This window comes from Suricata suricatta, chromosome 10, assembly GCF_006229205.1.
Source record: "Suricata suricatta isolate VVHF042 chromosome 10, meerkat_22Aug2017_6uvM2_HiC, whole genome shotgun sequence".
Classification (NCBI taxonomy): Eukaryota; Metazoa; Chordata; class Mammalia; order Carnivora; family Herpestidae; genus Suricata; species Suricata suricatta.
In genome coordinates, this window is record NC_043709.1 from 85706413 (window position 1) to 85719977 (window position 13565).

General features: G+C 40.1%; 1 pseudogene; it reads left to right on the forward strand.

Annotated features, from left to right (window-relative positions):
* The first annotated feature begins 4046 nt into the window (after positions 1-4046).
* On the forward strand, positions 4047-5833 carry LOC115303367 (annotated as a pseudogene).
* The last annotated feature ends 7732 nt before the right edge of the window (positions 5834-13565 follow it).

Below are 13565 nucleotides of genomic sequence, written 5' to 3' on the forward strand. Positions count from 1 at the left end.
ATATTGTGCTATAAACCACGCCTACTTTTACTTTTGCTTCCTAGCATTCCTTTTGAGATCTACCCATATTGCTGTATGTAAATCTACTGTATGTAGTACTTCATTGTGCATATACAGCACATTTTACTTATATATTCTTCTAGTAACAGACACTGGCATAGCTTCCAACTTCTTGCTAATACAGTCCTTGATTAACATGCTCATATGGGCTTCCTTATGGACTCAGGAGAGAGTTTCCTTTGGGTGTTTACTTTGTAGAGGGATTGTGGAGTAGGGGGTGTACATTCTTAATTCCACTAAGATTGTGCTTCAAGACAGTGGCCCCAGTTACACACCAACCCTGCAGTACATGATAGTTTGTATCTTCTCTTGAATTCTCATGTTGATCCAGAAAGGGAAATGAAGTAGGTTCTTTGTGGATGAGGAAACCGAGACTTAGAATGATTAGGCAGAAGAGATTATATCGTCAAGCAGAAGAAAAAGTCTCAAATCCAAAGATTTGACATAATGTTAATTGTTCTTACCTCTATAGTACTCAGCACTGCCTCTTCTAGAAATGAGATGACACATCTGTAACCAAGGACATTATTATTATTGTTATTGTTATATTCAGCTCCTACATTTTTGATGCCTGGTATAACTCAGTAAGCCTAGGGCCCCCACGTTTTTAGCACCATCACATATGAAGGTGTCCAATTAGAGTCCTTTGAATTTAAAGGCAAAATATATAGACTAAAACTTTTAATTATCTCGTGATGGCTAGCTCATAGGCTTGAGTTGTATTGGATGATTTTGAGGCTAGACATTTATAAAGATGAATTGATTTTCAAAGTTTGGAAACTTTGGGTCAGATGTCAATATTAAACATAAGGTTGATTATATTAAGTACATAGTGTTTGCTAGGCATTGAGGTAAGTACTTTGCAGGCATCATTTCACTTACTCCTCACAATTACCCTACAAGGTATTTACTTTCACTCCCATTTGTCTGTTGTGGAAACTAAGTCCCTAGAAGGTGAACACTTTGTCAAGAGTCATGTGGTATGAGTTGAGTTGTAATTTGAAGCTGATCTACCTGCAGAGCCTTTCCTCCTAACTACCAAACTGTGCTGCCTTCCTATGAAGGAAGCTTTTAGAGTCTCTTTCCTTTGAAACTGAGGATAGTTTCTTTCCATTTGGGGTGGTTTAGAGCAGTTATGGGAAGTACAGGGCTAATTGGACAAGAATCTCCAGAGGGAGAGGATCTGATGTTTGAAGATGTCCCCAGGTATCTTCATTATGCTTCCCTCTGTCCCCCAAAGTAAGAACTTTTGCCTGAGGACATGCTACCTGGATGATAGTACCTGAGCATGATGCCTTCAAAAAAGTGGGGCATGGGTGGCTGTTTGCCTGTAGCCCAGGGCAGCCTGGTAGTTTTAAACAAGTGTCCTCAAGGGCAAACAATTCTTTATCACCTATGTGTGGCTTATACCTGCCATGAACAATGGGAAGTCAAGGTTTTATCAAGGGGGTTTTCCCTCCACACTTTTCATTTTGATTGACTTCAGCAATCAAAATATATTTACCTGAGCCAGATTTATAAGGGTTGCCTGGTTACAAAGTATGTATCTCAAAATCAAGTAGATAGGAATTCTGGATTATGTGCTCTGTCAGGTTTCTCTTCTCAGTTTGTGCATTTGTTCAACAAATATTTATTGAGCACCTAACTCACAGTCTTTTGGAGGAGATAGGCAGCTGAGCTGGAATTCTGATACATTAGGATAAATGGCACATGGGGGAAGCCAAGGTGCTAGGAGAGCACACAGGAAGGGTCAGGGGAGTCTTCCCAGGGAAGCAACTTTTGAGCTGGGAACTGAAAGGGAATTGGGGGTTAGTACATAAAGCGTCAAGAGGGCTTTAGAGGCAGAGGAACAGGGTAGGCATAGGATTTTACAGCCGGAATTGGAACTAGGAAGGGTATGGGACTGGAAGAATAAGCACGGGTCAGATGATGAAGGAAGGAAAGACTATGAAGGAAGGAAAGTCAGTGGGGAAGCACTAACGGGACTGAAGGTTGGACTTGGGTGGGGACACATCAATCACATTCATAGTGTAGAAACCTCTTTGAGTTAACTGACCTTCCTTATCTGTCTCAGGTGCTTGTTGGCAAATCCTAACATTGGAACTGTTGAATGACAAATAAGGAGTCTGGATGGATTTGCAGACAGAAGGTCTGACCCATTATCAAAGGGGTCCTCTTGATTATCTGTAGAGAAGACTTTTTGAAGTTTGACTTGATCTTTCTGTTTTTTGAAACCTCTGACAACACTTCCTAAAATTCTCACAAAATCAAAGCCTGAGGGGTGCCTGGGTAGTTCAGTCAATTCTACGTACACCTCTTTATTTCAGTTCAGGTTGCAATCTCAGTGCTGCTTTGGGCTTCGTGCTGAACATGGAGCCTGCTTAAGATTCGCTCTTTCTTTCTCTCTGCTCCTTTCCTCCACTTTTGCTCTCTTTCTAAAAAGTAAAAATAAATAAAAATAAGTAAGTAAATAAATAAATAAAACCCAAAGCATGAGTAGGGAGGAGAGTGGGGGCCGCATCACTGTTTTCTCTGTTCTCCACTAGTTATTTTCAGGGTATTCCTCTGAATTATTAATCTAAAACTTTATTCCCCATGAGGAGAGAGCCATTTGAATAGTAGCAGGGGAGGAGGAGGAATGAGGAACACATGCAGGATTTGTTCATTAAGAAAATATATTTGATATATTCAGACCATACTTTAAGCCAGTTAAAAATAACCTTTTGTGAAAATTTAATGGAAAGTTACGAGTGTTTTGACCCAAGCTCCCAGAGCAGGGCAGATTCTCAGGCTGCTGGCAGCTGACATCACAGATGGTGCAGGGTGTTTACAAACCACAGTGTGGTCAGTGAGGAGACTGTCTGCAAAAGTGAGCTCACCTTCTTTTCTGGAACCCAGAGAGGGAGGAGACAGAAGGAATTGTTTTGGTTGTGAGATACTGAGCTAGGTGACTTACTTTTTTTCTTTCTACCCATCATGCTCTCATAGCTGTGGACATAAAAACTGTAGTGAATTTTTGTCTGGTTGCTTTGAGTGCGGTTCATTGAATGTCAGAATTCACAAAATGGCCTTTTTGGCTCTTCTCCCTTCTTAGTAATGGACCCTTGGTTAGCTGCTTCACTCATTTCTCCAGTGTTTCCTCACCAGACAGCCTGTTCCACTCCTTCTTGGAGCTAATTATGAAGGCCCTGCCTCTGCCTCCCTCTTCCACTCTTCTCACAGCCCCCTGGTGGCCTAGGTGGGTAAAGGGAAGGGTTGGACCGTACATTCTTTGCCATCAGCACAACTAAATGGTGATGCAGAATGAAGATAAAGGGGTCCAAAGTGACATTTGTTCTTGGTTATCTGACTTGGGGGCTAAGGGTTTTAAGACCATAGGACCAATATTTGTACTTTAAACTCAGATGATATTTCAAAAATCATTCTGTAATTGCGATAAGACCCTTCACTCCATGAATTAATGTCATAACTCATGCCTAAGCACCACACAAACATCTCATGTGTGGATTATTGCACAATAAATTCATGCCCTGTTGTGTTTTAAAGCTTAATTAGTACATGAAGCTACATGAATTTGATGAACCAAAACAGGATTATGTCATGTATTATGTAGAAAAGGAGAATGTTGGGAGATATTTGGCACTTTTTCTGGGTGGAAAGCAGGGTTGATTTTTCTATGATGTCCTTTTGTGTCAGTTTTTGTGATATTTGGGCTGTAACAGGTGACATGTGACTTCTGAGCTTTGGTTTGTTAGGTGAACACCATTGTTCAGTAAATATTTATTGTTTACCATGTTGTAGGCATTATGAAGGGATAGCATGTACCAGAAGAAACATGAAGAGCATCACTGAAATTTGAACAACCAATTGCAACATTCCCAACTCAACTCAGCTTAACTCAGCATCACAGAACTTACCTGAGACTTACAACTCCCTGCACTTGCCACAGCTCTCAGATCCTAGAATCCACTTCCATTCTAGCTAGCATGTTTTGTCAAGCACTTCGCAGATTTGGTCAAAAGCTGGTACGCAGACGTACAGTGGAGCAAACTGTAAATGAGACTGCCAGAAGCCTGACCACTCTGGATTTAGTGGCCCTGGGTGTGAACAACACAGTGGATGTAAGTGTATATATCCTGTTTGGCGAGGTGGCTAGAAATAAAGCAGGCCCATCCATTGTGATCTGCTTTTTGGTGGCCGGTCTATCTTCAATGTTGGCCGGGCTGAGCTATGCAGAGATTAGTTCCCGAGTTCCGTGTTCTGGTTCTTCATATCTCTACAGCTTTGTCACCATAGGTGAACTTGGGGCTTTCATCACTGCCTGGAACCTCATCCTCATAGATGTTGCCTATGTAGGCATTGTGACCCGAGCCTGGATCTTAGTTTTTTACAGTACTTTTGGAAAACACATCTTTCAGATGCTGTATGACAGCATCTCACAAAACATTTCCCATGTCTTTGCAGAAATTCTAGAGTTCTTTGTTGTGTTTCTTGTGTTGTTTTTCATAAAATTGTTGACACGGAACATTAGACACATTCCCCTGGTTACCAAAGTATTCGCATTGGGGAAAATTTTGGTTCTAAGCTTTGTCATCATCTCTGGCTTCATTAAGGGAGACCTGCACAACTGGAGGCTCACAGAAGAGGACTACATAAAGGCTGGACTCAATGATACCTCTAGCTTGGGCCTTCTGGGCTCTGGAGGATTTGTGCCTTTTGGATTCAAGGGGATTCTCCGTGGAGCAGCTACCTGTATCTATGCATTTTGGAATTTCCCCATTAGTATTACCAGAGTTGAAGAAGTACAGAATCCCCAGTGTTCCATCCTCATGGGCATGGTAATTACGCTGTTCATATGCTTTTTCTTGTATTTTGGTGTCTCTGCAGCACTTACACTTATGCTGCCTTACTACAAACTTCCACTTGGGAACACCTTGCCTGAAACATTTCTCCATATTGGCTGGGCCCCTGCCTACTATGTTGTAGCTTTTGGACTCCTGTGTATTGCTTTTGAAGACATTTTTGACCTTCTGTCCCTCATACAACAGATGATACCTGCAATGACAAAGGATAACCTCCTGTTCCCTGTCCTTGCCAGAATCCAAACTGGCATATACACCTCCATTGTGGCTACTGTGATCTTTGGCATTATTGCAGCAATCATGGGATTCTTCTTTGAATTCGCTGATCTTCTGGACCTCATGTCAGTTGAGATCCTGATAGTTTTCTCCCTGATCATTTTTGGTGTTCTCATTGTCAGATATCAACCTGAGATGCAGTATAGGGTAAATGAAGCAGAGGTGCAGGAGGAGAATAGAGAAACTCCAGCAGAGAATCTGACTCTACAGGGACTACTTTTTCCAGGCAGCCCCACCCCCACTCCACTCTCTGACAGAGTTGTCCGTGTTTGCTCCTCACTGCTTGTTCTGCTGATCATTTTTCTTTGCCTGGTGCTGACCCAGGGGCCAGTTCTGCTTTCTGGGGACCCAGTGTGGATTTCAGTGGTTGTGCTGCTCCTGGTGCTCATCGCTGGGATCACTGGGGTCATCTGGAGACAACCACAGAGGTCCAGTCCCTTTTACTTTAAGGTCCCTGCTCTGCCTCTCCTCCCACTACTAAGCATCTTTATGAATATTTACCTTATGATGCAGATGACAGCTGGCACCTGGGCTGGATTTGGTGTCTGTATGCTGATTGGGTTTGCTATCTACTTTGGCTATGGGATCTATCGCAGCCTGGTTATTAACTCCACTTAAGACTAAAAGTGTGGATCTTGAACTCATTAGTGCCAGTACATACTTGGTTTGACATCATCAGCCCTGAATACAGCCTGGTCTTCTTGTATAATAATGGGAAGTACTCTTGAGTGCATGAAAATCTAGGCCTCCCACAAGATGTTAGTGGAGGAAGACTTGTAGCATTTTACATCTATTGTGTAGTGAAGGATGTGTCTTTGCATTTTGTCATTTTTAAAAATTTTATGTCTAATTTTTAATTGTGTCTGTAGCTACTTACTGGCTTTCAAAAAGTTCTTATTAAAAGAGCTAGAAAATTGGTGCCTGGATGGGTCATCAAGTTGAATATCTGATTCTTGATTTCAGCTCAGGTCGTGATCTCACAGTTTATGTCCCATGTCAAGCTGTGCACTGACAGCAAAGAGTCTGCTTAGGATTCTCTTTCTCTCCCTCTCTCTCTCTGCCCCCTCCCCTTTTGTGCATCTGTGTGTGCTCTAAATAAATAAATAAATAAATAAATAAATAAATAAATAAATGTTCTAATAAGGAGCTAGAAAAATTTTGTTTTCTTTTGGTTAATATCCAATAGTGGAAATATTAGATCATATGGTAATTCTAGTTTTAATTTTTTGAGGAACTTCCATAGTGATTTTCATAGTGGCTGCACCAATTTACCTTCCTACCCACTAAGCATGAGGGTTCCTCTTTCTCTACCTTCTTACCAGTACTTGCTATTTCTTGTCTTTATTATTTCAGCCATTATGATTAGGTGTAAAGTGATACCTCATGGTAGCTCTAATTTACATTTCCCTGATTATTAGTGACGCTGAACATCTTTTCATATGTCTTTTATGGAGAAATGTTTATTCAGGTCTTCTGCCCATTTTGTAATGGTTTATTCATTTTTTGGTATTGAGTTATGCAAGATCTTATTTTGTATATTAACCTCTTATTAGATATGTCGTTTGCAACTCCCATTATGTAGGTTGCCCTTTGTTTTCTTGATGGTTTCCTTTGTGGTGCAAAAGTTTTTATTTACATGAATTCAAAAAGATACCTGCACACCTATCTTTACTGTAGCATTATTTAAAATAGGATATGGAAACAACCCAAGTGTACACTGATGATGAATGATGAAGAAGCTGTGGTGTGTGTGTGTGTAATATAATCAATAAAAAGAAAGAATGAAATCTTGCCATTTGTAATGTGGATGGACCTAGATGTTATAATGTTAAGTGGACTATGTTAGAGAAAGACAAATATCATATTATTTCACTCATATGTGTACTTAAGAAATAAAGTAAACAAACAAACATAGAAAAAGAGACCAGTAAAAAAAAAAAGACAACCTCAGATTCTTTTTTATTTTTTATTTTAGAGAGAGAAAGAGTGTAAGTGCTGGTGAGAGAGAGAGAGAGTATCTTTTTTTAAAATGTTTGTTTTTGAGAGGGGGCGAGGTGGGGAGGGAGATAGAGGGAGAGGGAGAGAGAGAACATGAGTGGGAGGGGAACAGAGAGTAGGAGAGAGAGAATCTCAAGCAGGCTCCACACTCAGTACAGAGCCAACACAGGGCTCAATTCCACAACAGTGGGATCATAATATGAGACAAAATCAGGGGTTGGACTATCAACCCACTGAATTACCCAGGTGTGCCAGCCACCACAGATTCTTAAATACAAGGAACAAACTAGTGATTGCCAAAGGAGAGATGGGTGGGGGATAGATGAAATAGACAAAGGGAATTAAGAACACATTTATCTTCATGAGCCCTGGAATACGTATAGAATTGTTGAATTATTATGTTGTACATCTGAGAAAAACATAACACTGTAGGTTAATTTTACTTTAATAAAATAAACTAGAAAAAGACTCCCCCAAAAAGAGGAAATATGATCACTTATAAGGAGCTTATATTCTAATATAAGGGGTAAAGCATAGCTGTAACACAACGTAAAAAGTATTGTCATAAGTAATAGGTGAAAAATGTGTCTTGGAAATTCGGAGTGGAGGATGAGGGTTAATTGGTGAAACTGGAGAAGATATTGTAGCGGAATGTCACTTGAGTTGGCTTCCTCCAAGCACAAATAAGATTTTCTACATATGGGCAGCAGGGAGAGATTCTAGGCAGAGCAACACTAGGAAAAGCACAGGAAAACGAAGCAGTATTTAGAACACAGTAGGCAGGCTGTGTAGCTTGAGTCTTGGCTGTGTGAGAGTGGAATGGAAACAGATTTCCTCTAAGCACACAGGACTTTGGCTTTGATCCCACTGCCCATGCTGAAAGTCTCTGGGATTGGTTCTACTTGGCCATATCTGCATCTTAAAGGATTCTTTACTATTGTCTGTTTTGGTCCATCTGCTCAGAAAGTGCACAGCTGAGAACCAAGAGTCCTGGGTTCTGGTCTTGTTTCCATCACTAACTAACAATGTGACCTTGAGCAAGCCACTCCTTTCTTTCAATTCTCTGCTTATTTATCTGTAACATAAGAAGTCACAACTAATCATTTCTAAAGTTCAATTTACTTAAACAATTCTCGGATTTCCTCTGATTCTTCCGTCTTGTTATTCTCTCTACTAGGTCTCTCTACTGCATGCAGTCTGAACCTATATCCTGACCACTTTTCACTACAATCCATTGTTAGAACTATAGAGGTCCAATAAATAAAACCTTCTTACCCCTTTCTATGTTTGGAACCAATTTATAATCAAAACATAGACACAGATGACCAACCCATCAGCTTTAAATCAGCAACCTAGTTGACATGCTAGCCCTGCATCACTCAGACAGACTGACATACTCCTCATCACAAGTAGTGCTAAGCAACACAGGAGAGGGCTTATATTTATTAGATTTTCTTGCGTATGAGCAAGCTGGAAAATATGCATCCTATGGGAAAGGTGGCTCTGCATAAAAAAAGGAAACTAATAAAATAATGGGCTGAGCTGAGCATGCTCACTGCTCTCTCTCTAACTCACTGATCAAAGTCACTATGAGAGAGAGTGTGGAGAGAGGCCAAGAATTTTACTTTGTTCAGTAATGCTCAAACTTTAGCAGGTGTCCCCTCACCTGGTGGGCTCATAAAAACACGAGTTAGGCCCTGCTCCCAGTGTTTGGAATTCAATAGCTCTGGTTGGGGCTCAGAACCTGTACTTCTAACAAGTTCCTACATGCTGCTGCTGCTGCTCCTCCAAGTACCACACTTTGAAAATGAAAGCTCCACTAAAGCCCCTCCATATGTAAAGATGAAGTGAGAGAAACAAAGTGTTCAAAGGGTGAACACTTACCTTCATTTAATGAAACATTTACATTAATATGCCATCATTATTCCTTTTGCAGTGAGGAAATCATAAGGAATCATTTCACAATGTAAATGTCTATCAAATCATTGCAATTTACATGTTAAATGTATTAAAAATTTATATGTTAATTAAATTTTAGTAAGCTGAAATAAAAAGTAAAATACCACAGTTATTGTGTGCCTTTATTTTCTTTCTTTTTTTTTTTTCTGAGATTAAGAAGCCAGGAAGCCAGGATCATAAGGAACATTTAATAATTCATGTTAAAATGAAGTAACAGAAAGAGAAATAAAGAACCTGATCCCATTTACAACTGCACCAAGAACCATAAAATACCTAGGAATAAACCTAACCAAAGATGTAAAAGATCTCTTTGCTGAAAACTATAGAAAGCTTATGAATGAAATTGAAGAAGACACAAAGAAATGGAAAAACATTCCATGCTCATGGGTCAGAAGAATAAATATTGTTAAAGTGTCAATACTACCCAAAGTAATCTCCAAGTTCAATGCAATCCCAATCAAAATTGCACCAGCATTCTTCTCAAAGGTAGGACAAACAATCCCAAAATTTGTATGGAATCATAAAAGACCCCAAATAGCCAAAGTAATATTGAAGAAGAAAACCAAAACTGGAGGCATCACAATCCCAGACTTTAGCCTCTATACAAAGTTGTAATCTCAAGACAGTGTGGCATTGGCACGAAAACAGACACATAGACCAATGGAATAGAATAGAGAACCCAGAATTGGATCAAAGAATGTATGGCCAACTAATCTTTGACAAAGCAGCAAAGAGTATCCAATGGAAAAAAGACAGTTTCTTTAACAAATGGAGAGCAACATGTAGAAGAATGAAAACTAGACCACTTTCTTACACCATTCACAAAAATAAACTCAAAATGGATGAAGGACCTGAATGTGAAACAGGAAACCATCAAAACCCTAGAAGAAAAGGCAGGAAACAACCTCCTTGAACTCAGACACAGCAATTTCTTACTCAACACATCTACAAAGGCAAGGGAATCAAAAGCAGAAATGAATTATTGGAACCTCATCCGGATCAAAAGCTTCTGCAGAGCTAAGGAAACAATCAACAAAACTAAAAGTCAACTGATGGAATGGGAAAAGATAGTTGCAAATGACATATTGGATAAAGGGCTAGTATTCAAAATGTATAATGAACTCACCAAACTCCACATAAAAAACAAATAATCCAGTGAAGAAATGGGCAGAAGACATGAATAGACAGTTTTCCAAAGAAGACATCCAGATAGCCAACAGATACATGAAAATATGCTCCACGTCATTCATCATCAGGGAAATACAAATCAAAGCCACACTGAGATACCACCTCACGCCGGTCAGAGTGGCTAAGATGAACAAATCAGGAGACTCTAGGTGCTGGCGAGGGTGTGGAGAAACGGGCACCCTCCTACACTGTCGGTGGGAATGTAAACTGGTGCAGCTGCTCTGGGAAACAGTGTGGAGGTTACTCAAAAGATTAACAATAGAACTCCTCTATGACCCAGCAATAACACTGCTAGGGATTTACCCAGGGGATACAGGAGTGCTGATGCATAGGGGCACATGTATCTCAATGTTTATAGCAGCACTTTAAACAATAGCAAAATCATGGAGAGAGCCTAAATGTCCTTCAAATGCCAAATGGATCAAGAAGATGTGGTTTATATATATAATGGAATACTACTTGACAATGAGGAAGAATGAAATCTAGCCATTTGCAGCAACATGGATGGAACTGGAAGGTATTATACTAAATGAAATAAGTCAGCCAGAGAAAGACAGATACCATATGTTTTCACTCATATGTGGATCTTGAGAAACTTAACAGAGGACCATTGGGGGGGGGGAAAGGGGGGAAAAAAGGTTACAGAGAGGAAGGAAGGCAAACCATAGGAGACTTTTAATACTGAGAACAAACTGAGGGTTGACGGAGGGTGGGGGAGAGAGGATAGTGGGTGATGGGCATTGAGAAGGGCACTTGTTGGGATGAGCACTGGGTATTGTGTGGAAACCAATTTGACAATAAATTATATTAAAGAATAAACATAAAAAATAATGTCAAATTGAATTGAGCCTCACACAGCTTTTTTTGGTACAAAAATTCTTTTTCCTTCCATGCTAGCATGTGCTACTCCTTTAAAACTATCTTCTGGGAGACTTCCTTAACAAATAGCACTTTTTTTCTCCACCCAGTACTATATCTAGAACTGTATCTAGATCTGTACCCAGCATTAGAACTATATTCAGGCACTTGTAGTTTTGGATTTCTACTGTTATGCCTGCGTTATGGTGATTGTCCTGTCTGTTCCCTCACAGTGGAATCTTGCTCAGGGCAAGGAGTAGGTCCTCCCCTCCACTAGACCCGTCAGAAAGAACAGTGTTGTTCATTCAAAGAGCAACAGGTACAATACAACCCTAGGAAAGGAGAATGCCTGGCATGGGCCTGCACTGGTCCTGCACCATCTATTTCCATGGGATGTGGGGGTGGGGGTGGGGCTGGAAGCAGTGAAATTTTTAGAAGGCTGAACCTGCTCTACCTGGTTCCAAGGAATCTCTGAAGCAGAAACTGGCTGCAGCATGTGCACAACAGGCATCTTTGCTGAAGCAGTTGGGGTTCTAAGGTTGGCATACAAGGACCAGTGGTTTTCTGTTTTGTGTATGGGGCCTGCCCTGGGAGAGATAGATAGGACACTACTTTTTTACTTGCAGAAGTTTTCATGTTACCTACAGGGAGTAGGTGATTCCAGGGAAGGGTGCAGGACTACTCACATACTTACCAACTCCTTTAGATGCATTTTTGAGAAGCCGGTGCAAAAACCTTGTGAGATCATTAAGATTCTTTAACAAGAGAGACTTTACACCCTAAACGAGGAGACAAATGGACAAAAATAGGAGAGATTAGTAACTAGATAGGTATTGAGGCATCATTACTCTGGAAGGGTGTTACCCTGGGGCTTGTAGATATGGAGAATCTAGGGCCCCAACCCAGACATACTGAATCAGATTTTGCATTTTTAACAGACTCCCAAATGATCTGTATGCTCTTTCAGGTGTGGAAAGCACGGGCCTTTGATGATTGATGATGGGTGTCTGGACTCAGATGAGCACTATGGAAGGTCTGAAAACTTTGGAATTCGGAGCCTTGTCTGGGAAAATTGAATTTTGGGAAAACGGAAAAAATGTGGGCTCTGGCTACTGCCCTCACATCTTCCTCAGCCTAGAACCCTCTTCTTGTGCTCACAATTCCAAAGGAGACTATGGAGGTTGAAGAATTGAAATAGGAGTTCTAAACTATCTGACCTAGAAATTAGGATATTGTCATATTTCAAAACTTTAAGAAACCAGATGACTGCATAAAGTTTTAAATATGGTTTGGACCAAATTAATGCTTTTAAAGGGATATTTTGAGGGGCACCTGGGTGGCTCAGTCAGTTAAGCATCTAACTTCGGCTCAGTTCATGATCTCACAGTTGACGAGTTTGAGTCCTGTGTCAGGCTTTGTGCTGACAGCTCAGAGTCTGGAGCCCATTTCAGATTCTGTGTCTCCCTCTCTTTCTGCCCTTTCCCTACTCACATTCTATCTCTCTGCCCTTCAAAAGTAAAATTAAAAAATTAAACATAAATGGACATTTTGATAAATTTTAATGGGTTAATAACAAAATATGTGGGACCTAAAATTTCAGACACATGGACTGATAGGCAGTTGGAACAATGTTACCAAGTGAGCATTTGAGAATTGTCTTCAGCTCTTGAGGTTTTGTGTACTTCATCCCCAAACAGAATGGGTGATAAACAGGATAATCCCGAAGGTAAATAGATTTAGATTGAACATAAGAATTTTCTGAAATTAGAGGGTGGCCAGGGGAGATGAAAGAGTACAGGTTCTCTGGCCATGCACATGGCTGTCTCACATGTGTTTGCAATGCCTCAGATTGGCTCCTGCATAGAAACAGAGAAATGAACAAAAATAAAACACAAAATCTTTATTATCCCTAGAATTCTCCAGTCAGTTCCTGAAATGAGAGGCTGGGATGTATGTGTGATGGATGTAAGGTGGTGAGGCATGGGGTTAATGAGTGACAGAAGAAAAAACACAATCTTATTAGAGCATTGAAATCTGCTAAAAATTTTTTAAACATGGCTTGGATTTATGAAAATAAGTTGCATGTTATGGTTCAAATAATTTGAGGTTTCTATGTCCTTCCTCTCTCCATTTATCTTGTGTCATTGATAAAATTTTAAAACCTCATAAAGAAAAAGAACATCTCTTTTATATATTACTTCTTTATATCTCTAATGCCCACAATATGATGATGAAAACAATAACTACCATTTGCTGAGTATTATGTCCAATACTGTATTCCAAACACTTTACATAATACCTATTTAATGTATATGTTCTATAAGGTGAGTATTGTTTTGCTCACTTTACGGAAATTGAAACCAA